The sequence below is a fragment of the Stegostoma tigrinum genome, unplaced genomic scaffold (assembly GCF_030684315.1).
Source record: "Stegostoma tigrinum isolate sSteTig4 unplaced genomic scaffold, sSteTig4.hap1 scaffold_191, whole genome shotgun sequence".
NCBI classification, from domain to species: domain Eukaryota; kingdom Metazoa; phylum Chordata; class Chondrichthyes; order Orectolobiformes; family Stegostomatidae; genus Stegostoma; species Stegostoma tigrinum.
This window is the reverse complement of record NW_026728130.1, coordinates 381,335-404,358: the sequence shown is the minus strand read 5'-3', so window position 1 is coordinate 404,358 and position 23,024 is coordinate 381,335. Positions and strand designations below refer to the sequence as shown.

The 23,024-nt window shown below is 43.8% G+C and overlaps 1 protein-coding gene across 5 annotated transcripts in view; it reads left to right on the top strand.

Moving 5' to 3' along the window:
- LOC132207870 (utrophin-like) overlaps positions 1–23,024 on the top strand; it is a 124,791-nt gene that overhangs the window by 65,275 nt on the left and 36,492 nt on the right. For 3 of the 5 annotated variants that reach the window (XR_009443940.1, XR_009443938.1, XR_009443939.1), the window contains exon 3: positions 15,651–16,039. The exons of the other annotated variants lie outside the window; for them this stretch is intronic. The gene's annotated coding sequence lies outside the window, so the exon portion shown is untranslated. Of the gene's footprint in view, positions 1–15,650; positions 16,040–23,024 lie in introns of those variants that run through there. 5 annotated transcript variants of the gene reach the window in all.

The window sequence follows — 23,024 nt, the reverse complement described above, 5'->3', positions numbered from 1 at the left end:
CTCTGGAGTAAACAATTCCACAAAATCAAGCCCACAAAGGAAATAAATTCATCTTCATCCCTGTCTTAAATATGTCACACCTTATTCTGAGATGATGCCCTTTGGCCGTAGATTCTCCTCCAAGAAGAACCAAACTTTCTGCATCGACACTAACAGGTCCCCTAAGAATCCTGTATGTTTTAATAAGGTAACCTTTTACTCTTCTAAATTCTAAAGAGTACAAGTCCAACCTATTTGACCTCCTTAGAAAGAAGATCCTTCTGTACCTAGAATCAACTTAGTGAACCTTCTCTGGACTGCCTCCAATGTTGAGATTTCTTTCCTTTGATAAAGGGCCAAAAGTATTTGCTGTGTTTGAGATGTGGTCTGTCTAGTACTTTGTATTGTTTTAGCAATACTTCCCTCTTCTTTTATTCCATTCCTTCTAAAGGCCAACAGGAGACTTCCTTGTTAGTTGCTGAGCATGGTTGCTAACTTCTTAAGATTCATGCACAAGGACCTCCAAATTCCTCCTGTACTGCAGCTTTCTGCAATCTTTTTCCATTTTAATAACATATAGCTCTTCTATTCTTCTTGCCAAAGCACATAACCTGACATTTTCCACATTATATTCCATCTGCCAAGTTTGTGGCCATTCACTTTGCACGGAAACATAAGAAGTAGAATGAGAAATGGGCCATTTGGCCCTTCACACTTGCTGTATCATTCATTATGAATATATCGAATCACCCAACACAGTCGCCTGTTCCTCCTTTAACCTTATATCCTGTGATCCACTTAGTTCCAAGTGCTAAACCCAAACTCCTTTTTGAAACTGTGCAATGTTTTAGCATTGATTTCTGTGGTAGTGAATTCTGTAGGCTCATCAGTCTCTGGGTGAAGAAATATCTCCTCATCTTCGTTTAAGGGTATGAAGAATGACTGTGACTCCTTTGATCTGTACATCCCTGCCATCAAGAACATCTGCCCTCCATTTGACTTGACTGGTCCTGTAAGAATTTTAAGCTTCGATGAGAAGCCCCTTCATTCTTCTGAATGCCAGTGGTATAATCTTATCTGACGCAACCTCTCCTTATATGCCAGTCTGCCTTCCAGGAATCAGTCTGCTAAACCTTTGCTGCACTGTCCCTAGAGCAAGAGTGTGCTTCCTCAGATAAAGAGGCCAAAACTGCACGTAATATTCTTGGTATGTAATTGCAGCAAGACATCCCCACTCCTGAATGCAAATTCTCTCACTCTGAAGGCCCTTCTGCTATTTGCCATCTTTACTGCTTGCTGCACCTGCATGCTTACCTTCAATGACTGAAGTACAGGTTTGCCCAGATCTTATTCTACATACCCATGTCTTAATTTATATCCATTCAGTTTTTGCCTTTCCGTTTTTGCTCCCAAAGTGGATAATCTAACATATATCCGTGTAATACTGTATCTGTCTCACATTTGCCCAGTCATTCAGCTTGTCCCAATGACACTGAAGCATCTCTGCATCCTCCTTACAGCTCACCCTCTCATCCAGCTTTGTGTCACCTGCAGATTTGGAGATATTGCATTTGATTCCTTCGTTTGAATAGGTGGGTAGCCGGAGTCTGAGCACAGATCCTTGTGACACACCACCTGAGTCTGCCTTTGGAAAAAGACCATTTATTCCTATCCTTTGATACTTGCTGACCAGTTTTATTTCCATCTCAATATACTACGGCAATCCCATGGGCTTTAATTTAAAGCACTAATCTCTTATGTGGGATTTTGTTAAAAGCCTTCTGAAAGCCCAAAGAAACCACATCCAGTGGTTCCACCCTCATCAACTGAATGAGTTACATCCACAAAGAATCCCCTAAAAATTTTCAAGTGTGATTTCCCTCTGTCCCTTTCATAAATCCCTGCTGTCCCTGTTTGATCTTGCCACAGATCAGCTGTGAAATATTTTATAGTAAAGAGACCTGAAATTCCTCCACCCAGCGAATCCATTGTTCCTGGTATTATGGCAGGGTGTGGGAATGTCCTTAGTCACCTGAGGAGCCTGGTACAACCAGAGAAGCCGGGTTTCAAAACTTATGAAGAAATAGTAGGAATAGTGGCAGCTGAGAGATGAGCACCAACACAGACTCACAACTGCCATTGGTGTGAAAGAGCACTTCACTCAACAGCAAATTGCTGGTATAAATTAGTCGTATGCAGAAACTGCGGCAATAAAGGGCCCATTGAATGGGTGTGTTTGAGAAAGAAATATGAACAGAGTACAGCAAAAGTACTGAAAGTGAAGAGTAGGAAAAAAATCTACATGGTACAATGACAGCATGGATAATCTGCTAGTTTCACTGGGAGGACCATGGCTGGAAAAAAAATCAAACTCAGTTGGGTTGAACTGAGTTGCTTGTCAGATTCTGAAACTGATTCATTGCAAAATTCTAAAGAAGTGTGCCATTATTTTCATCGGGATCTGGGAGACATGGGGAAGACCTCTGTCGAATTGAAAATCAAGGATGAGAGTCAAGCAAAATGTTGCAAGGCAGGATCAGTGCCTCGTGCAATCAGACTAAAGGTTGAGGCAGAATTAAACCTACTTGACAGGGCTCAGAAAGGATTTCCAATGATGTTGCCAGGGTGGAGGATTTGAGCTATGGGGAGGCTGATTAGACTACTTGGCCTGCAGTTTTGGAGGCTGAGGGGAGAACTTGGAGGTTTATAAAATCATGAGGGGCATGGATAGGATGAGTAGCCAAGGTCTTTTCCTTCAAGTAGTGGAGTCAAAAACTAGACGGCACAGCTTTAAGGTGAGGGGGGAAAGATTTAAAATGAACGTAAGGGGCAACGTTTTCCAAGCAGAGGATGGTGTGTGTAAGGAATGAGCTGCCAGAGGAAGTGGTGGAAGCATGTACAATTAGGATATTTAAAAAGCACTTGGATGGGTACATGAATAGGAAGGGTTCAGAGGATATGGGCCAAATACTGGTAAATGGGATTAGATTAATTTAGGATATTCTGTTCGCGTAGATGAGTTGGACCAAAGTGTTCTGTTTCGATGCTGTACGCCTCTATGACACTATGACCATAATTGAGTGACACTGGTCAAGATTGGAATCCTTGAATCCAAAAATGATTGGCCCACACCTATCATTCCACTGATAGATGGAGTATACATCTGCGTTGCTTACAAGTTCGCTACTAATCCAGCACTATGTGCTGAGCAGTATGCTTAGCTTGTAATCGATGACCTACTTGTTGGACCAGCTAGAGGTCTGCTTTTCAGTAAGATTGACCTTCGTCAAGTCTATCTCCAGATGAATAGAGATCCTAAGTCACGGGAATACTTGATTATTGTGACACGTAAAGTAGTATTCAAAAACAAGAGATTTCCATTTGAAATCCATCTGTGCTTGGATTATTCTAACATGCCATGGATCAGATTTGAAGTGGATTGAAAGGAGTCCAGTGTTACCAAGACAATATTTTACTCACAGGGAGAACCTAAAAAAGAGCATCCTCACAAGTTAGATTTGAAGAAGTGAGGAAAAATGACTGTGATTTTTTAAAAAAGATTTCCATACAATACTAAGGCCATATCATTGATGCCATGGCATTATACAAGTCCCCTTCAAAAGTAAAAACTGAAGTTCACTGTGGGATGCTGTAAATCAGACACTTAGGAGAGAATGCTGAAGGATTTTAGATTACCCTTGCCAAATGAGTTGACAACAAACAGTCCTTATGTAGACATTTTCTACTTTGAGCAAGTAGGGAACACTCTGGCAACGGTAGGACAAATTAAGAGAGACAGTCAAAATAACCCACGACTACGTGAGTGGTGGGTGTGGTACTGCAAATGGAGCAACCGGAACTGAAACCACATGTCGTGTGGAAGCTAGAACTATCTATACAAGGAGGAGGTCTCCTGTGGGGAATGAGGGTCATCACTCCACCACAGCTAAGGAAACGCACGTTAAAAGTCAGGATCGGGATTCCCAGAAGGTATGTTGCCTCCCTGGTGCCAGGGTCCAGGACGTCTCCGATCGGGTGTATAAGGTTCTAAAAGGGGAGGGCGAACAGCGAGAAATCGTGTTACATATTGGGATTAATGATATAGCCAGAAAAAGGATTGAGGATATAAAAAGTGATTTCAGGGAGTTAGGATGGAAGCTGCAAAGCAGGACGAACAGAGTAGTGTTCTCTCGTTTACTACCGGTGCCACGAGATAGCGAGGCGAGGAACAGGGAGCGGGCGCAGCTTAACACGTGGCTGCGCAGCTGGTGTAGGAGGGAGGGCTTCAGATATGTAGACAATTGGGATGCCTTCTGGGGAAGGTGGGACCTGTACAAGATGGACAGGTTGCATCTGAACTGGAAGGGGACCAATGTCCTGGGTGGAAGGTTTGCTCGAGTAGTTTGAGAGGGTTTAAACTAGTATGGCAGGTGGGTGGGAACCTGAGCTGTATACCGGAGGTGAGAGTTGATGCAGGTGAGGCAGTAGCAAGAGGTAGACCAGCTAGTGGGAAGGATTTTCCCGGGAAGAAACCAAGGGATCGGTTAAAGTGTGTTTGCTTTAACTCAAGGAGTACCAGGAATAAAAGTGATGAACTTAGAGCATGGATCAGTACCTGGTGCTATGATGTTGTGGCCATAACAGAGACATGGGTTTCTCAGGGGCAGGAATGGTTGCTGGATATTCCAGGGTTTAGAACATTTAAAAAGAATAGGGAGGGGGGAAAAAGAGGAGGCGGTGTAGCACTACTAATCAGAGAGGGTATCACAGCTACAGAAGCTTCCATTGTCGAGGAAGATCTGCCTACCGAGTCAGTGTGGGTGGAAATTGGGAACAGCAAGGGAGTAGTCACCTCGTTAGGGGCTTACTACAGGCCCCCCAGTAGCAGCAGGGAGATTGAAGAAAGCATAGGTCGGCAGATTTTGGTAAAGTGCGGACGTAGTAGGGTTGTTGTAATGGGTGACTTTAACTTTCCCAATATTGATTGGAACCTCCTTCGAGCAGGAGATTTGAATGGTGCTGTTTTTGTAAGGTGTGTTCGGGAGGGTTTCCTAACTCAGTACGTTGACAGGCCGACGAGGGGAGAGGCCATTCTAGACTTGGTGCTCGGAAACGAGCCGGGGCAGGTCTCAGATCTTGTGGTGGGAGAGCATTTTGGTGATCGTGACCATAACTGCCTCACATTGTACATAGCTATGGAGAAGGAGAGGATTAGACAAAATGCGAAGATATTTAATTGGGGAAGAGGAAACTATGATGCGATTAGACATGAGTTGGGAAGCATGGACTGGGAGCAATTGTTCCATGGTAAGGGCACTATAGACATGTGGAGACTGTTTAAGGAACAGTTGTTGTGAGTGATGAGTAAATATGTCCCTCTGAGACAGGCAAGAAGGGGTAAGATAAAGGAACCTTGGGATGACGAGAGCTGTGGAGCTTCTCATCAAAAGGAAGAAGGTGGATGCTTTGGAGAGGGTTCAGAGGAGGTTGACCAGGATGCCGCCTGGACTGGAGGGCTTATCTTATAAAGAGAGATTGACTGAGCTCGGACTCTTTTCATTGGAGAAAAGGAGGAGGAGAGGGGACCTAACTGAGGTTTACAAGATAATGAGAGGCATAGATAGAGTTGATAGCCAGAGACTATTTCCCAGGGCAGAAATGGCTGACACAAGGGGTCATAGTTTTAAGCTGGTTGGAGGAAAGTATAGAGGGGATGTCAGAGGCGGGTTCTTTACACAGAGAGTTGTGAGAGCATGGAATGCGTTGCCAGCAGTAGTTGTGGAAGCAAGGTCATTGGGTTCATTTAAGAGACTGCTGGACATGCATATGGTCACAGAAATTTGAGGGTGCTTACATGAGGATCAATGGTTGGCACAACATTGTGGGCTGAAGGGCCTGTTCTGTGCTGTACTGTTCTATGTTCTATGTAGCTTACATAAGGTGGACGAAGCTAGGGTCAAGCTCAGTTCTAGAGGATTACAGGCAGGCGAGGAAAGAGCTCAAAAATGGTCTGAGGAGAGCCAGGAGGGGGCACGAGAAAGGCTTGGCAGAACGGATTAGGGAGAACACAAAGGCATTTTACACTTAGGTGAGGAATAAGAGAATGGTCAAAGAAAGAGTCGGGCCGATCAGGGATAGCATAGGGAACTTGTGTGTGTGGAGTCTGAGGTGGTAGGGGAAGCCCTAAATGAGTTTTTTGCTTTTGTCTTTACGAAAGAAACAAACTTTGTAGTGAATGAAACCTTTGAAGAGCAGGTGTGCATGCTGGAATGGATAGAGATAGAGGAAGCTGACGTGCTGAAAGTTTTGTCAAACATTAAGATTGACAAGTTGCCAGGCCTGGACCAGATTTGTCCCCGGCTGCTTTGGGAAACGAGAAATGCAATTGCTTCGCCACTCGCGAAGATCTTTGCATCCTCGCTCTCCACTGGAGTCTGACCTGAGGACTGGAGAGAGGCAAATGTAATTCCTCTCTTCAAGAAAGGAAATAGGGAAATCCCCGGCAGTTACAGACCAGTAAGTCTCACGCCTGTCGTCTGCAAGGTGTTCGAAAGGATTCTGATGGATAGGATTTCTGACCATCTGGAAGAGCATGGCTTGATTAAATGCAGTCAACACGGCTTTGTGAGGGGCAGGTCATGCCTCACAAACCTTATCGAGTTCTTTGAGGATGTGACTAGAAAAGTTGATGAGGGTCGAGCTGTGGATGTCGTGTATATGGACTTCAGCAAGGCATTTGATAAGGTTCCCCATAGTAGGCTCATTCAGAAGGTCAGGAGGAATGGGATACAGGGGAACTTAGCTGTCTGGATACAGAATTGGTTGGCCAACAGAAGACAGCGAGTGGGAGTAGAAGGAAAATATTCTGCCTGGAAGTCAGTGGTGAGTGGTGTTCCACAGGGCTCTTGGTCCTTGGGCCTCTACTGTTTGTAATTTTTATTAATGACTTGGATGAGGGGATTGAAGGATGGGTCAGCAAGTTTGCAGATGACACGAAGCAAGGAGGTGTCGTTGACAGTATAGAGGGCTGTTGTAGGCTGCAGCGGGACATTGACAGGATGCAGAGATGGGCTGAGAGGTGGCAGATGGAGTTCAACCTTGATAAATGCGAGGTGATGCATTTTGGAAGGTCGAATTTGAAAGCTGAGTACAGGATTCAGGATAGGATTCTTGGCAGTGTGGAGGAACAGAGGGATCTTGGTGTGCAGATACATAGATCCCTTAAAATGGCCACCCAAGTGGACAGGGTTGTCAAGAAAGCATATGGTGTATTGGCTTTCATTAACAGGGGGATTGAGTTTAAGAGTCGTGAGATCTTGTTGCAGCTCTGTAAAACTTTGGTTAGACCGCACTTGGAATAATTCGCCCAGTTCTGGGCGCCCTATTATAGGAAAGATGTGGATGCTTTGGAGAGGGTTCAGAGGAGGTTTACCAGGATGCTGCCTGGACTGGAGGGCTTATCTTATGAAGAGAGGTTGACTGAGCTCGGACTCTTTTCATTGGAGAAAAGGAGGAGGAGAGGGGACCTAATTGAGGTATACAAGATAATGAGCGGCATAGATAGAGTTGATAGCCAGAGACTATTTCCCAGGGCAGAAAAGGCTAACATGAGGGGTCATAATTTTAAGCTGGTTGGAAGAAAGTATGGAGGGGATGTCAGAGGCGGGTTTTTTACACAGCGAGTTGTGAGAGCATGGAATGCGTTGCCAGCAGCAGTTGTGGAAGCAAGGTGATTGGAGACATTTAAGAGACTGCTGGACATGCATATGGTCACAGAAATTTGAGGGTGCTTACCTGAGGATCAATGGTTGGCACAACATTGTGGGCTGAAGGGCCTGTTCTGTGCTGTACTGTTCTATGTTCTATGTTCTATGTAATGAGAAGGGAATCATTGCCAATCTAGCCGTGCAAGATTTCTTAGAGATGAGTGACCATAACATGATAGAATTTTCAAAATCAGGATGGAGAGTGAGAGAGTTGATTTTGAGACCAGGATGCTGTATCTTAATCATGAAAGCTGAAGATATGAGGCATGAAGTTAGCCTTGATAGATAGGAAAGAGTTGCTTAAAGGGATGTCAGTGGATAGGCAATGGCAAACATTTAAGGAACACGTCGGGGGACTGCAACAACTGTTTAATCCTGTCTGGCATTAAAGCAAAATGGGTAAGAGGGCCAATCCATGACTTAACAAAGGAAATTAGCGATAGAATCTGATCCAAGTAAACGACATTTGAGGATTGGCAGCAATTTCGAATTTAGCAAAGAAGGACCAAGGGATTGATTAAGAAGGAGTAAATGCAGTACAAATGTAAGCATACAGGGAACATAAAGACTGACACAAAGAGTTTCTATAGACACGTGAAGAGAGAGAGACTGGTAAAGACAAATGTTAGGAAGGGCGTTGACCAGTCAAGGGAAGACGGACAGGTCAAGGAGGCATGGATGAGGCTTGTAGGTAGGAGGTGGGGTGGGGGTTAGGGTGTAACTCTAACCCTAAACCTAGCCCTAACCCAAACTCTCAGTCTAATCCCCACTCCACCTCCTACCTACCAGCGTAATCCCTGCCTCCTTGACCTGTCTGCCTTCCCTTGACTGACGAACCCCCATCTTAACTCCTCACCAACACTCACTTTTACCGGCTCCATCGCTGACTCTTTGATCTGTCTGTTTCCTCTCCACCTACCTTCTACTCTATCCATCTTCTATCCACCTCCCCTTCTCGCTTTATTTATTTCAGAATCCCCTTCCCCTCTCCCATTTCTGAAGAAGGGCCCAAACCTGAAACGCCATCTTTCCTGCTCCTCTGATACCACTTGGCCAGCTGTGTTCATCCAGCTCCACACCTTGTTATCTCAGATTCTCCAGCAATGGTAGTTCCTACCATCTCTGAAATGGTATGTTGGCCTTCATTCCGAGAGGTTTTGAGTACAGGAGCCAGAATGTGTTTTTGCAGTTGCACAGCGCCTTAGTGAAGCCGCACCTAGAATATAGTGTGTGCAGTTTTGTGCTCCCTTTCTGCAGAAGGATGCTGTTACTCTCTTAGTTTATCAGTGCACCGAATGTTTATCAGGCTGATTCGGGGGATGGCAGATCTGATGTATGATCAGAAATTGACTCGGTTAGGATTGTTTTCGCTGGAATTCAAATGAATGAGGTGGATCACACAGAGACTTATAAAATTCGAACAGGACTGGACAGGATAGATGCAGTTCCCAGTGGTGGGTGTGTCCAGAACCAGGGGTCACAGTATGACGATTCAGGATAGACGATTTAGGATGCTTGTGAGGAGGTATTTCTTGACCCAAGGAATGGTGAGCCAGTGGAAATCATTACCAAAGGAAGTAATTGATGGTAAAACATTGAACGTATTCAAGACATGGCTAGATATAACACTTGGGGTGAATGGGATCAAAGGTTATGGAGAGAAAGCAGGATTGGGCGATTGAGTTGGATGATCAGTCATGATCAGAAGGAATGGTGGAGCAGACTCGGAGAGCCAATTGGCCTCCTCCCTGCTCCTATCTTCCATGTTTACAATAGCCACTCTCTGAAATGCAAAGCTTGAGCAATTGTGCAACTTTGAGCTGGGTGCTGGGAGTTTGGTCAGTAACGAAGTTAGATAAGGCTCGGCAGGACAGCGCTTGTTGCTGTTTCTAACATTTTCACCCTGTAGGACTTGGTCCTTGCTGTGCTTCAATGGAAGAAGTTAGCTAATTGGAGATATCTGCAAGTTGTTAAGGTTCCAATGGTTTAAAGTGATTTGGGGAAGTGTGGTATTGTTCATAAAGTACATCATGAAGATAAATAAGATAAAAGAGAAAAGAATGACGAGAGTAAGATGAGGGCCAATCAACCATAATAGTGGGAAGATGTGTGTGGAGTCAGAGGAGATAGGGGAAGCACGAAATGAATATTTTTCAACAGTATTCACTCTAGAAAACGACAATGTTGTCGAGGAGAATACTGAGATACAGGCTACTAGAGTAGGTGGGATTGAGGTTCACAAGGAAGAGGTATTAGAAATCCTACAGAGGGTGAAGATAGATAAGTCCCCTGGGCCGGATGGGATTTATCCTAGGATCCTCTGGGAAGCCAGGGAGGAGATTGCCGAGCCGTTGCCATTGATCTTTAACTCGTCATTGTCTACAGGAATAGTGCCACATGATTGGAGGATTGCAAATGTGGTTCCCCTGTTCAAGAAAGGGAGTAGAGACAACCCTGGTAATTATAGACCAGTGAGCCTTACTTCAGTTGTTGGTAAAGTGTTGGAAAAGGTTATAAGGGATAGGATTTATAATAATCTGGAAAGGATTAAACTGATTAGGGATAGTCAGCACGGTTTTGTGAAGGGAAGTTCGTGCCTCACAAACCTTATTGAGTTCTTTGAAAAGGTGACCAAACAGGTAGATGAGAGTAAACCGGTTGATGTGGTGTATATGGATTTCAGCAAGGCATTCGATAAGGTTCCCCACAGGAGGCTCTTGTACAAAATGCGGAGGAATGGAATCGTGGGAGACATAGCAGTTTGGATCGGAAATTAGCTTGCTGAAAGAAGACAGAGGGTGGGAGTTGATGGGAAATGTTCATCCTGAAGACCAGTTACTAGTGGTGTACCACAAGGGTCGGTGTTGGGTCCACTGCTGTTTGTCATTTTTTTTAAATGACCTGGATGAGGGCGTAGAAGGATGGGTTCGTAAATTTGCAGACAACACTAAGGTCGGTGGAGTTGTGGATAGTGTCGAATGTTGCTGTAGTTTGCAGAGAGACGTAGATAGGCTGCAGAGCTGAGCTGAGAGGTGGCAAATGGAGTTTAATGCAGACAAGTGTGAGGTGATGCACTTTGGTAAGAGTAACCAGAAGGCAAAGTACTGGGCTAATGGTAAGATTCTTAGTAGTGTAGATGAGCAGAGAGATCTCGGTGTCCATGTACACAGATCCTTGAAAGTTGCCACCCAGGTTGACAGGGCTGTTAAGAAGGCATACAGTGTTTTAGCTTTTATTGATAGAGGGATCAAGTTCCGGAACCAAGATGGCATGCTGCAGCTGTACAAAACTCTGGTGTGGCTGCACTTGGAGTACTGCGTACAGTTCTGGTCACCGCATTACAGGAAGGATGTGGAAGCTTTGGAAAGGGTGCAGAGGAGATTTACTAGGATGTTGCCTGGTATGGAGGGAAGGTCTTACGAGGAAAGGCTGAGGGACTTGAGGCTGTTTTTCTTCGAGACAAGAAGGTTGAGAGGTGACTTAATTGAGACATATAAGATAATCAGAGGGTTAGATAGGGTGGCTGTGAGAGCCTTTTCCCTGGGATGGTGACGGTGAGCACGAGGGGGCATAGCTTTAAATTGAGGGGTGAAAGATAGAGGACAGATGTCAGAGGTAGTTTGTTTTCTCAGAGAGTATTGAGGGAATGAAACGCTTTACCTGCAACTGTCGTAGATTCGCCAACTTTAGGTACATGTCAGTCGTCATTGGATAAGCATATGGACGTACATGGAATAGTGTCGGTTAGATGGGCTTCAGATCAGTATGACAGGTCGGCACAACATCGAGGGCCAAGGGCCTGTACTGTGCTGTTATGTTCTATGTTCTATAAACAATTGCACCTCCCAGTCGCAAACCATTTTAACTCCCCCTCCCATTCTTTTGACAACCTGTCCATCATGGGCTTCCTGCAGTGCCACAATGATGCCACCCGAAGGTTGCAGGAACAGCAACTCATAGTCCGCTTTGGAACCCTGCAGCCCAATGGTATGAATGTGGGCTTCATAAGTTTTAAAATCTCCCCCTCCCCCACTGCATCCCAAAACCTGCCCAGCTCGTCTCCTCCCCCAACTGCATCCCAAATCCAGCCCAGCTCATCCCCGCCTCCCTAACCTGTTCTTCCTCTCACCTAACCCCTCCTCCCACCTCAAGCCGCACCTCCATTTCCGACCTACTATCTCATCCCGCCTCCATGACCTGTCTGTCCTCCCCGGACTGACCTATCCCCTCTCCACCTCCCCACCTACACTCTCTTCTCCACCTATCTTCTCCTCTATCCATCTTCAGTCCGCCTCCCCGTCTCTCCCTATTTATTTCAGAACCCTCTCCCCATCCCCGTCTCTGATGAAGGGTCTCGGCCCAAAACTTCAGCTTTTGTGCTCCTGAGATGCTACTTGGCCTGTTGTGTTCGTCCAGCTTCACACTTTGTTGTCTTGGATTCTCCAGCATCTGCAGTTCCCATTATCTCTCCCTTCAGCCCAACTGCCTATTTTCTGTTCTTTGACCAATTCTGAAAACATGCTAATATACTATCCCAAAATTATGTGTTTTTTCTTATATTAGGTAAACTTCGGGCGATATTTTTTCAAGTGCCATTTTAAAATCTAAACACAATACATCTACTGGTTCTGTTTTATCTATCCTGTCTGTTACTTACTCAAAGAATTTTTTAAAAATTGCCAGGCACAATTTCCCCACCATGAAGCTATGCTGACTTTGCTTGATTATATTATCTGCTTCCACTGTTATGGACTCGATCAAATCCCCACACATAGGTATCAAGGAGACAACATAGACTCAAACTTTTATTTAAAGACAATTCTAAGGTGCTGTGTTCCAGATGTAAATCGATTGGGCACACCACTCAGCTTTAAGCAAAACCACTTTCCCCCCAGTTAAAATGCAAGCAAAAGAAAGAAGAATTAAGATTAGTTTAACTCTACTGGAAAACTTAATTGAATAATATACTACTTAACTACCAAACAACAACTGTTCCAATATCATAATATCCCACAAACACATCTTGGCAAAGGCAAAGTCAGTAAAACAGATTGTCTCACATGATTCTGGTAGCAGAAAGAGAACCCCTGCTTTTAGCATACACAGAGAGAGAGAGAGATAACAGCTTCCACAGCCAACTTCAAACCTCAACAACTGTCGAAATCTCAACAAAAACCTTGGTTCTGTGGGAGCCTGACATGACCCATTCATACTGAGATAGTAAGAACTGCTGATGCTGGAGAATCTGAGATAACAAGGTGTAGAGCTGGATGAACACAACAGGCCATGCAGCATCAGAGGAGCAGGAAAGCTGATGTCTTGGCTGAGACCCTTCTTTGGAAATTACCCATTCATGCATGCTGCTTTTGTTGTTACAACTTCCAAAAAATAAAACCCCAAGGCCTCACGAGTTGTTTATTGGTTTAGAGAAGAACACAAGCCAGGACAAAATACACCTCTTAAAGCCATAGTATTGCCAGACCACATGACCTGCTGTTGCAGCTTTTACAACAGACTGCAATATTTTCCCAATGAGAGGTTGCCTATTTTTTGTCATCCTTCCTTTTCATATCAAGTTGTTATATTGGCAGTATTCCCATCTACTGCTTGAAATGTTCCAGATTCCCGGGATATTTGGAAGATGACTGTCAGTGCATCCAGTATCTCTGTGGCTACATCTTTTAATATCCTAGTGCAGAGTACATCAGGTCCAGGATACCTCTCGACCTTTAGCCCCATTAGTTTCCCGAGCGCCTTTTCTCTGGTGATATTTCCTGTCTGCTTTTTGCTCTTTGTTCACTAAATATTTTTGAGATGGTATTTGTGCCTTTTGCTGTGAAGACTGACATAAAGTATTTATTTGTCTCATTTGCCATTTCCTGATTCCCCATTATTATTTTTGCAGCCTTCATTCTTTAAGGGATCCGCGTTCACTTTGACCTCTTCCTTCATTTGTTCAAATAAGCTCTTATTGTCTGTTTCTTTTCTATTTCTCAGCTTTGAAATCTTTCCTTATTTCTGGTTTCCCACTAACCTTGGGCACTGACTGTTGAATTGGCAGAACATTGGAGAGAATACTGAGGATATGGAAGTTTTGGTCTGATAAATAGTACTCGACATGGTGCTGTTGCCCCAGCTCCTGCTCAGGTCTCTCCCAGTTGAAATGCCAAATAGGAGCCTGCCCATGCTCTTCACATCTGCCCTGCAGCATTGAATGGCTGGAGGCAGGACATCAGGCACCCTCTTGGATGGAAGTTCCACCTTGTCAAACTCCTGGCCACTTAGAGCTCAGAAGAGTCTGAAGTTGCTGATGGCTGGAGGGCGGGTCCCCGACGAGAGGTACGGAGTGGCCGAGGGTTGTTAGGGGTTGTTGAAAGGTTGGATGAGAGTTTAAGGGTGTGAAGTGCCTAGGATCAGGCCAAGGGGCCTGCGAATGAGGTTCCCCTTCCAACTCACGTTTTCTAGGCTGGATTATGCATCTAAAGCTGACTGTCTTTCTGATTGACATCTATCTCCTTAGGCAATAGAGGGGATCTCTTAAATTGCCATCAACTGGTCTCAGCAGGCCAAAGGATAGGCAGGCTGCTTGACAGTTCCCCAGAACTTCCACACATATACACACAGTGCCCTCCAGATTTTATGTGTTTCTTCCCACCTTCGTATCTGTGGGATGGGGCTGTATAATCGAGCTCATGCAGTGCTAAAACAAAGAAGTTATCCTGAACCTTGAAATAGGACTGGAATGATGCAGCCAAATCTGGTGACTAAACTTCAAGGGTAATAATTTTGGTAGTATTGAATAATAATGATGAAATTTACCCAACGTATTTTAGGAATGTGACATTTTATCAACAAATTTAGCTAATGCTATTTTCATTGGAGTACAGGGGATTAATAAGTAGTTAATGAAACATAAAGGATTATGATCAGTTGGGGTAAAATAAACGTGGAAAGGCTGTGTTCCCGTGGCTGATGGATGATGTTACAAGGAGAAGGCAATGCATTCATGTTTTGGGGAAAAGATGTAGGGGTTGTAAAGAGGAATTTTTTTGAAGCAGTCAATGTTCATGGGCCAGGATCTTGCTGCCTGTGGAAGGGTTAGAAGCCGAGAAAATCAATGATTTCAGTCACATGAATGCATATCTCTGGGCGCTTCATTCCTCACATTGCCATTAGATTTTATTTATGGAGGTTCTGTTATATTTCGAGTGGTTCGACTGGCATTTGATGTTTTGATGAAGTTTGCCAGATTTTGTTGGCATCATGTGAACTAACATTGAAGTGATACTTGGTTAACTACTAATTGTTTTTGGTAGACACTGTAGAACATACCATATGTATGACAAAATAGCAAAATTACAAGAGAAATCTAGTTCAAAACCTAGGTAACAGAGCACCTTTTTAAAATTAACAAGAATGTGTGATTAACACACTTAATAGCTGTGGCATAGTGTGATTTAAAAGAATGCTGATTACCAGAAGTGAAATATGGGTTGTAAGATCCACTATTTTAAACGGGTAAAGAGCCAATTAGATTGTACTTTGGATTTGGATGTCGTGAGAATGAACATCGGTTGAAAGAGATGGATGTTTGAGGTTAAATTGTTGTGAGTCCTGCTTCATAAATATAAAGGAGGGCTTCATGACATAGAAAGCTACTGTTCCTCCACCATTGTTCTGCAGAAATTACTGAACCAAACAACAGAATATGACCAGCATCACTGACGGTTCCCTCGTTAGATTTGACATTTTGCATTTGAGAAGGAAATGGCCTGTTTCCATCATTCCAGAGTACTTTTGTGAATCCTTGTATTTATTTCGAGGCCAAATAAAGGAATTAATTTTATTTAATAGCTCCAATAAGTTAAAACTGTAATTGAAGTTAGTTTTCTTCCTCCTTTGTAGTGGATCTGTTGGAGTTGCACACAGCACAACGCGTCTTGGATCAACACAAATTGACACAAAACGAGCAACGTCGAAATGTGACTGAAGTAATCAACTGTTTGACGACCATTTATGATGGTTTGGAACAAAATCACTTGGTCAATGTGTCACTCTGTGTCGACATGTGTCTGAACTGGCTGCTGAGCGTCTTTGATACGTATCTATGATTTACACTTTAATGTAGTATGTTTAGATTGTCCTAAGGTGCATGAAACTGCATGCGACGTATTGGATTTTGATATGTACATGATCAGTTAAGTAAATGTGAAGATTGTTGACTGATTAAAATCAATCCGAGTATTGATGACATAAGGTTTCAGTATGTTCTAATTTCATTTTAGTTCAACAGAGAAAGTAGTTGAAAGTTTGAGCGACTTTTGTTTTAAATCATAAAATTGAAAGTGATATACTTTTGATTCCATTTGGTCAGATCTGTACAGGATCATGTAGACGTCTTGACACTCTGATTGTAATGCTCTTCACGGTGACAAATGATAGTGCTGGAGAAAGATGTGTATAAAGTACACAATATGAACATCATCCAGTTAATGTCAAGGAATAAATGGCTTTGTGAGGGGCAGGTCATGCCTCACAAACCTTATCGAGTTCTTTGAGGATGTGACTAGAAAAGTTTGATGAGGGTCGAGCTGTGGATGTCGTGTATGTGGACTTCAGCAAGGCATTTGATAAGGTTCCCCATGGTAGGCTCATTCAGAAGGTCAGGAGGAATGGGATACAGGGGAACTTAGCTGTCTGGATACAGAATTGGCTGGCCAACAGAAGACAGCGAGTGGTAGTAGAAGGAAAATATTCTGCCTGGAAGTCAGTGGTGAGTGGTGTTCCACAGGCCTCTTGGTCCTTGGGCCTCTACTGTTTGTAATTTTTATTAATGACTTGGATGAGGGGATTGAAGCATGGGTCAGCAAGTTTGCAGATGACACGAAGCAAGGAGGTGTCGTTGACAGTATAGAGGGCTGTTGTTGGCTGCAGCGGGACATTGACAGGATGCAGAGATGGGCTGAGAGGTGGCAGATGGAGTTCAACCTTGATAAATGCGAGGTGATGCATTTTGGAAGGTCGAATTTGAAAGCTGAGTACAGGATTAAGGATAGGATTCTTGGCAGTGTGGAGGAACAGAGGGATCTTGGTGTGCAGATACATAGATCCCTAAAAATGGCCACCCAAGTGGACAGGGTTGTTAAGAAAGCATATGGTGTATTGGCTTTCATTAACAGGGGGATTGAGTTTAAGAGTCGTGAGATCTTGTTGCAGCTCTGTAAAACTTTGGTTAGACCGCACTTGGAGTAATGCGCCCAGTTCTGGTCGCCCTATTATAGGAAAGATGTGGATGCTTTGGAGAGGGTTCAGAGGAGGTTTACCAGGATGCTGCCTGGATTGGAGGGCTTATCTTATGAAGAGAGGTTGACTGAGCTCGGACTCTTTTCATTGGAGAAAAGGAGGAGGAGAGGGGACCTAATTGAGGTATACAAGATAATGAGCGGCATAGATAGAGTTGATAGCCAGAGACTATTTCCTAGGGCAGAAAAGGCTAACATGAGGGGTCATAGTTTTAAGCTGGTCGGAGGAAAGTATAGAGGGGATGTCAGAGGCGGGTTCTTTACACAGAGAGTTGAGAGAGCATGGAATGCGTTGCCAGCAGCAGTTGTGGAAGCAAGGTCATTGGGGTCATTTAAGAGACTACTGGACATGCATATGGTCACAGAAATTTGAGGGTGCTTACATGAGGATCAATGGTCGGCACAACATCGTGGGCTGGAGGGCCTGTTCTGTGCTGTACTGTTCTATGTTCTATGTTCTATGTTGTAACTGTGTCATTGTGGTATTTTCCAGACTAATTGTCCTTCAGCTTATCTCAGTCAGATTGTTTACTAAACTCCATTTAGGAATAATGTTATGCACTTCACTTGGAAATGTATGAGGACTGTGACAGTATATTGGGGAATCCTTGCAAGCGGAGAGAATTTTATTTTCTTTCAGTCCGGGCTGGATATAATTCTAGGACTTGGAGATGAAAGTCCGGGGTTAAACTTTCAGTGTCCTTCTATACACCCCTAATCACCTCCAATATTTCATTTATATTAAATTGAGCTTCGTCTGCATGAGATGTGTTCCAATATTATATCATTATTGTGACTGTCAATTTTGACATTGTTCATTAGGTGCGTACCCTTCATATTGATTGCCGCTCAAGGTCCTTCTGGATGTCAAAACCAAAATGTTGCATTTTCCAGTAAAATTGCAGACATTGAGCGGAAATTCACACTAGGGAGTACTGAAAGGCATGGATTATTTCTCAGTACCACCCTCATTAATACTTTTTCTACCTGCCAGACAGAAGCTAGACTCTCAGAATTACCGAAATGAAATTCTGAGTGGGTGTGTGGTGCTTGCACATTGCTCAATGCTCCTCTGGACCTCCAACTTGGGTAGTAGTCACCAGCATCTGCAGCCACACCCTTCAGTAGCACCCCATCTCCACAGTTTTGACATGTGGCATGTTCCAGCCTCAGCACATCTCACATCTGCTTTCAGTACTCTTCTGTACTTCATTGCTGCATTTTGGATTGCAGCAGCCCCCCTCATGCAGTGCTACTGCCAGGGCACTTTTATATGCAGGAACAGGCACCCATTCGTGCATTGGGCCACGTTACACATCAGGACACCTTGCTTGAGCTCTCCACTCTCATTTTGTCCCTGCATGAATGCTAACAGCTCCTCTGCCTTGTCTTCATTTGCCTTGTCTTTTTATGGGTTGCCCCCTCTGCCACATCTCACAGACTCATAATGCTAGTATATTGATTAACCTTTTGGCATCGAGACAAAGCCAGACAGCTTGTCATGTTTGTCAGCAGTCATCAATCAAAGGAGTGGGTGTGTTGCCGTTCAGCACCGTGATATGTTGATCTCACACCTGCAGCATGTGCCAGCTGCAGAAGCACAGAACGCGTTGCATTGTCTCCAACCTCATGGTCATGCTTCAGGTTCCGAGGGGAATGGTCTCCAGTCAAGGGAGGCAGTTTCAGGCAGCAGATCTAGGTAACTCCAGGGCATTGTCTGATATCACTCGAGGGGCTTGGATGCAATCAGTTGGCTGCTCAGGATGACCATCGTCAGGACACTGTCCTCATAGGTTGTGAGAAGTCGAACGTTAGACACCTCACTACCTGTGTTGGCTCTTTCTGCCCTACTGTGGGCTGTTTTTCCTGGATGAAACAAAGGGAGGGATTGAGTGAGATGAAATGAGCTGGTGCATTTGTTAGTGCTCATGTATGTTTGGGAAGGGAGGTGAGGTCTCCTGGGTGAGAGCAAGAGGCACAGAGACATAGAGGATTAATAGCCTTGGGCCCTCAAGTAGGCGAGAGCAAGTGAAGACAGACATTGAATGCTTTGGTGAGAATGGTATTACATGAGCTGTGCTGAAGGGTGGTGCAGAATTAGAGAGAGGGTGAATGTGAGGTAGCACAGAACAATGAGGCTCTTCTTCTGTTGGAGCAGGGGTCACTGATCTTGCAGCACTGCTGGATGGTTCTTTTGGTGGTTGAGCCTGCATTGGCATTGGACAGCCTTGGATCAGTCTGGCCGAGTCTTGTGTCGTGGCCTCCTGTGCTTGTCCTTGGGAAAGAGGACAGTTCTGCACTGCACCAATCCATCCACCAGGACCTCCAGGTCCCTAACTGTAAAGTAAGGTGCTAATTTCCCCTTTCCTGCCCTGTCTGGGACAAATGCTATGAACGGTACGAGGCAGTTCTGGATTCTGAGCAATTTACTGGTCCACAATAGCCTTCAAACATGGCACGAGTGCCAGTAATACCGGGATGGTCCAGTTACTTTGAGTGGAGAACTAACTAGCGTCGGTTGAGAGAGGCACAACAGGAGCATTGTTGCCAGTTATTGAATAGGTTTGCAACAACAGAGTGAGAAAATTTCTTCGGTCTTTTGGAGAGATACTGTCCTTGCAGTGCAATAAAAATGACACTGAACTGATTCATTCCAGTGTTTTAGACCTGAAGATTTAAGAACAGAATTAGATCATTCAGCCCATTGAGTGGGATCTATCATTCTCAATCCCATTCTCCTTTGTCCATACTAAGCAAGAACATATCTATCTATGCCTGAAATCAACTCTGACTTGGCCTCCACAGCTTTCTACATCAATGAGTTCCACAGATTCGCAACTTTCTGACTGAATAAATTCCTCCTCATCTCCATCCTGAAGGGTGGTCCCTTTGACTCTGAGGCTGTGCCCTCAGGTCCTAGTCTCTCCGACTCGTGGAAACAACATCTCTGTGTGCACTCTATCCAGGCCTGACTGACCTTCAGTGTGACCCCCTTCGTCCTTCTAAACTCCGTCGAGTACAGACCCAGAGTTCTCAGCCACTCCTCACATGACAGTCCCTTCATCCCCAGGATTATGTTTGAGAACCTCCGCGAGACCCTGACAAAGGCCCGCACATCCTTCCTTAGATAGATGGCCAAAAACAGCTCTTAATATTCCAAATGCAGTATGACCAGAGCCTTACACAGCCTCAGCAATACATCTCTGCTCTTGTATTTTTGCCGTCTTGAAATGAATGCTGACATTGCATTTGCCTTCCCAACTGCCAACTGAACCTGCATGTTAAAAGAATCCTGAACTGGGGCATCTTTGTGCTTCAGATTTCTGAAGCCTTTCCCCATTTAGAAAATAATCTATGCCTGTAATGCCACTTCTCGAAAGACTCTCTGTGACCTCCCAACCCCCTCAACACTGCCTGCCTTTCCACCTATCGAAATGTCATCTGCAAACTTAGCAACAACCCACTATGGACAACAATACCATCAGTTCCTTTGTCCAGATTGTTAATGTATAATGTGAATGGCTGTAGTCTGAACTCTGATGACTGCGGAACTCCAATAGTTGCTGGCTGCCATCCTGAAAAAGACCCTTTTATTGCCACTCTGTGCATTCCGCCAGTTAGCCAATTCTCTGTCCGTGGCAGTACCTACTCCCGAACACCATAAGCTCATTTTTTTAAATTTTGAAGCCTCCTGTGTGGGACCTTCTCAAAGGCTTTCTGGAAATCCAAACAGATAAAGTTCAATGGTTCTCTTTTGTTTTAACTCACTGGTTACATTCTCAAAGAATCTAACAGAGACCTTCCCTTGACAAAGTTGTGTTTTCTCAGCCCAATTTAGCATGTATTTCCAAGTATTACCATGTACTTCCAAGTACTCTCCGGCCTCATCCTTAATAATGGACTCTAAAATCTGACCTAATGACCAGCGCCAGGCTAACAGGTCTATAATTTCTTGTCTTTTGCCTCCCTCCATTTGAAACAGGGGCGTTATATTTGCCATTTTGTACTCCTTTGGGACCCACCCTGACTCCAGTAATTCCTGAAAGATCACCAATAACTGCATGGTTTTTTCACTTCCAGTTGTGGAAGCAAGGTCATTGGGGTCATTTAAGAGACTGCTGGACATGTATATGGTCACAGAAATTTGAGGGTGCATACATGAGGATCAATGGTCGGCACAACATTGTGGGCTGAAGGGCCTGTTCTGTGCTGTACTGTTCTATGTTCTATGTTCTATGTTCTATCTCCGCAAAGAACATCCCACCGAGACCCAGCCCTGTACTGTTTCCCCGCAAGCTCACATTTGCCATGGTTGATCCACCTTGCCTGCACATCTTTGGACTGTGGATGGAAATCAGAGCACCTGGCGGAGACCCGTGCAGACATGGGGAGAATGTACAAATTCCACACAGACCCTTCAGCTTCTCCTTTGAGATGGCCACCACACTCACTTCTGCTTCAGACTCCCTTAAAGTTCTACTACTGGTGCCTTCCAACCTGAAGACTGATGCAAAATACTTGTTCAGTTCCTCTGCCATTTCTTTGTTCCCCAACACTACTTATTTGGCCCCTCTTGAAATTTTCTTTGGATTTTCAGGGGTGTTTTACAATAACAATATCTACTTTATTGTGTTGACAAATGGATTATTTAGATCATCACAGAAACAAAAAGCAAAATTCATCAGTACTCTCAATTAACAATCATATATATATTAATATCACAATCAATGCATTTCCATCAGGTAAGCACGTAGCTGGAACTTTCTAACCTGGCAGTTTTCACTTTTCATTTCTCAGATTTCACTTTCAGACAGAACAGTTGATGTTGACACACTGTTCATTAAAAATAGCATCCACTGTATTTTTCCCCATGTTGTAGCTCGTGGGCTTGTGTCACCTTAACCCATAGAGTCCATGTTCATTTTCAAGGAAGTTATTACTTTCGTGATTTCAGGTGTTACATTCAGAAGGGTACCATGCTGCAATTCGAGCCTGCAGTTTCCAGAGTAATCCCAATGTGGAAGATTTTGAAAAGTATCTAAGTTTCCCTAATTTACTTGTCTTTTAGATCCAAACTGATGAAGACCACGGTCCAGATTTCTGTTCTTAACAAGAATGCCTATTTATTACAACTGCATAGATTCTAGCTACAGTCAGATATTTACAAACATTGGACACATATCTGTACAAATTAAAACTGTAAGCCCCCTGTTAACTCATCTTCCTGCAGACAAACATCGAGGAGAGAGGGATAAAACATGGATATTATAGGTGTTAAAAAAAAGGCTAAGTAAGCTGTTCAGTGGCCCCTGTTCACAGGATTTGCAAAGATGATCTTGAGGATATAAAACAAATGAATAAATATCCCAGAGTGACTTATTATCTATTAAAAAATGTGTTGATGATATGGCATTGCTATGATCATAAAATAGAACGTTGTCCAATTTCCTATGAGCATAACCGTAGTTTTCATTTGTATTCTCCATGTCGGGAACATACTTAATTAGTACTTTACTGATTAAGTGACCTTTGCTCATCTACAGTGTTCAGTTGCAAACAGCCAATAGTTTATTATTCTAATTTCGTAACTTTGGTTTGGAATTTTGTCATAGGAAATGTATTTCACCTACATTACCCTGTGTAATTGTAGCCAATCCTCCATTGGCAAAGAAACACAACTACAGAAGTTAATAAAAGAAAGAAGTGCATTTATGTAGCTCATTTTATGGTCTCAGGCATAAAAAGTACTTTATAGGCAGCTAAACTACCTTTGAAATGTCGTCACTGATGTAGCATAAGAAAACCTGTTGTATTTAAAATAGTCAGAAGTAAAGAAATATGAAATAATAAAGAAAGAAGAAATAGTAAAATAGATATGAAATTATGAATGTAAAGAAATATAAAATCTTCAGCCCTTTGCGAGTGGAGACGTAGAATCAGAAGATGCAGAGTCAGTATGGAGCCTACCAGGGAGGAG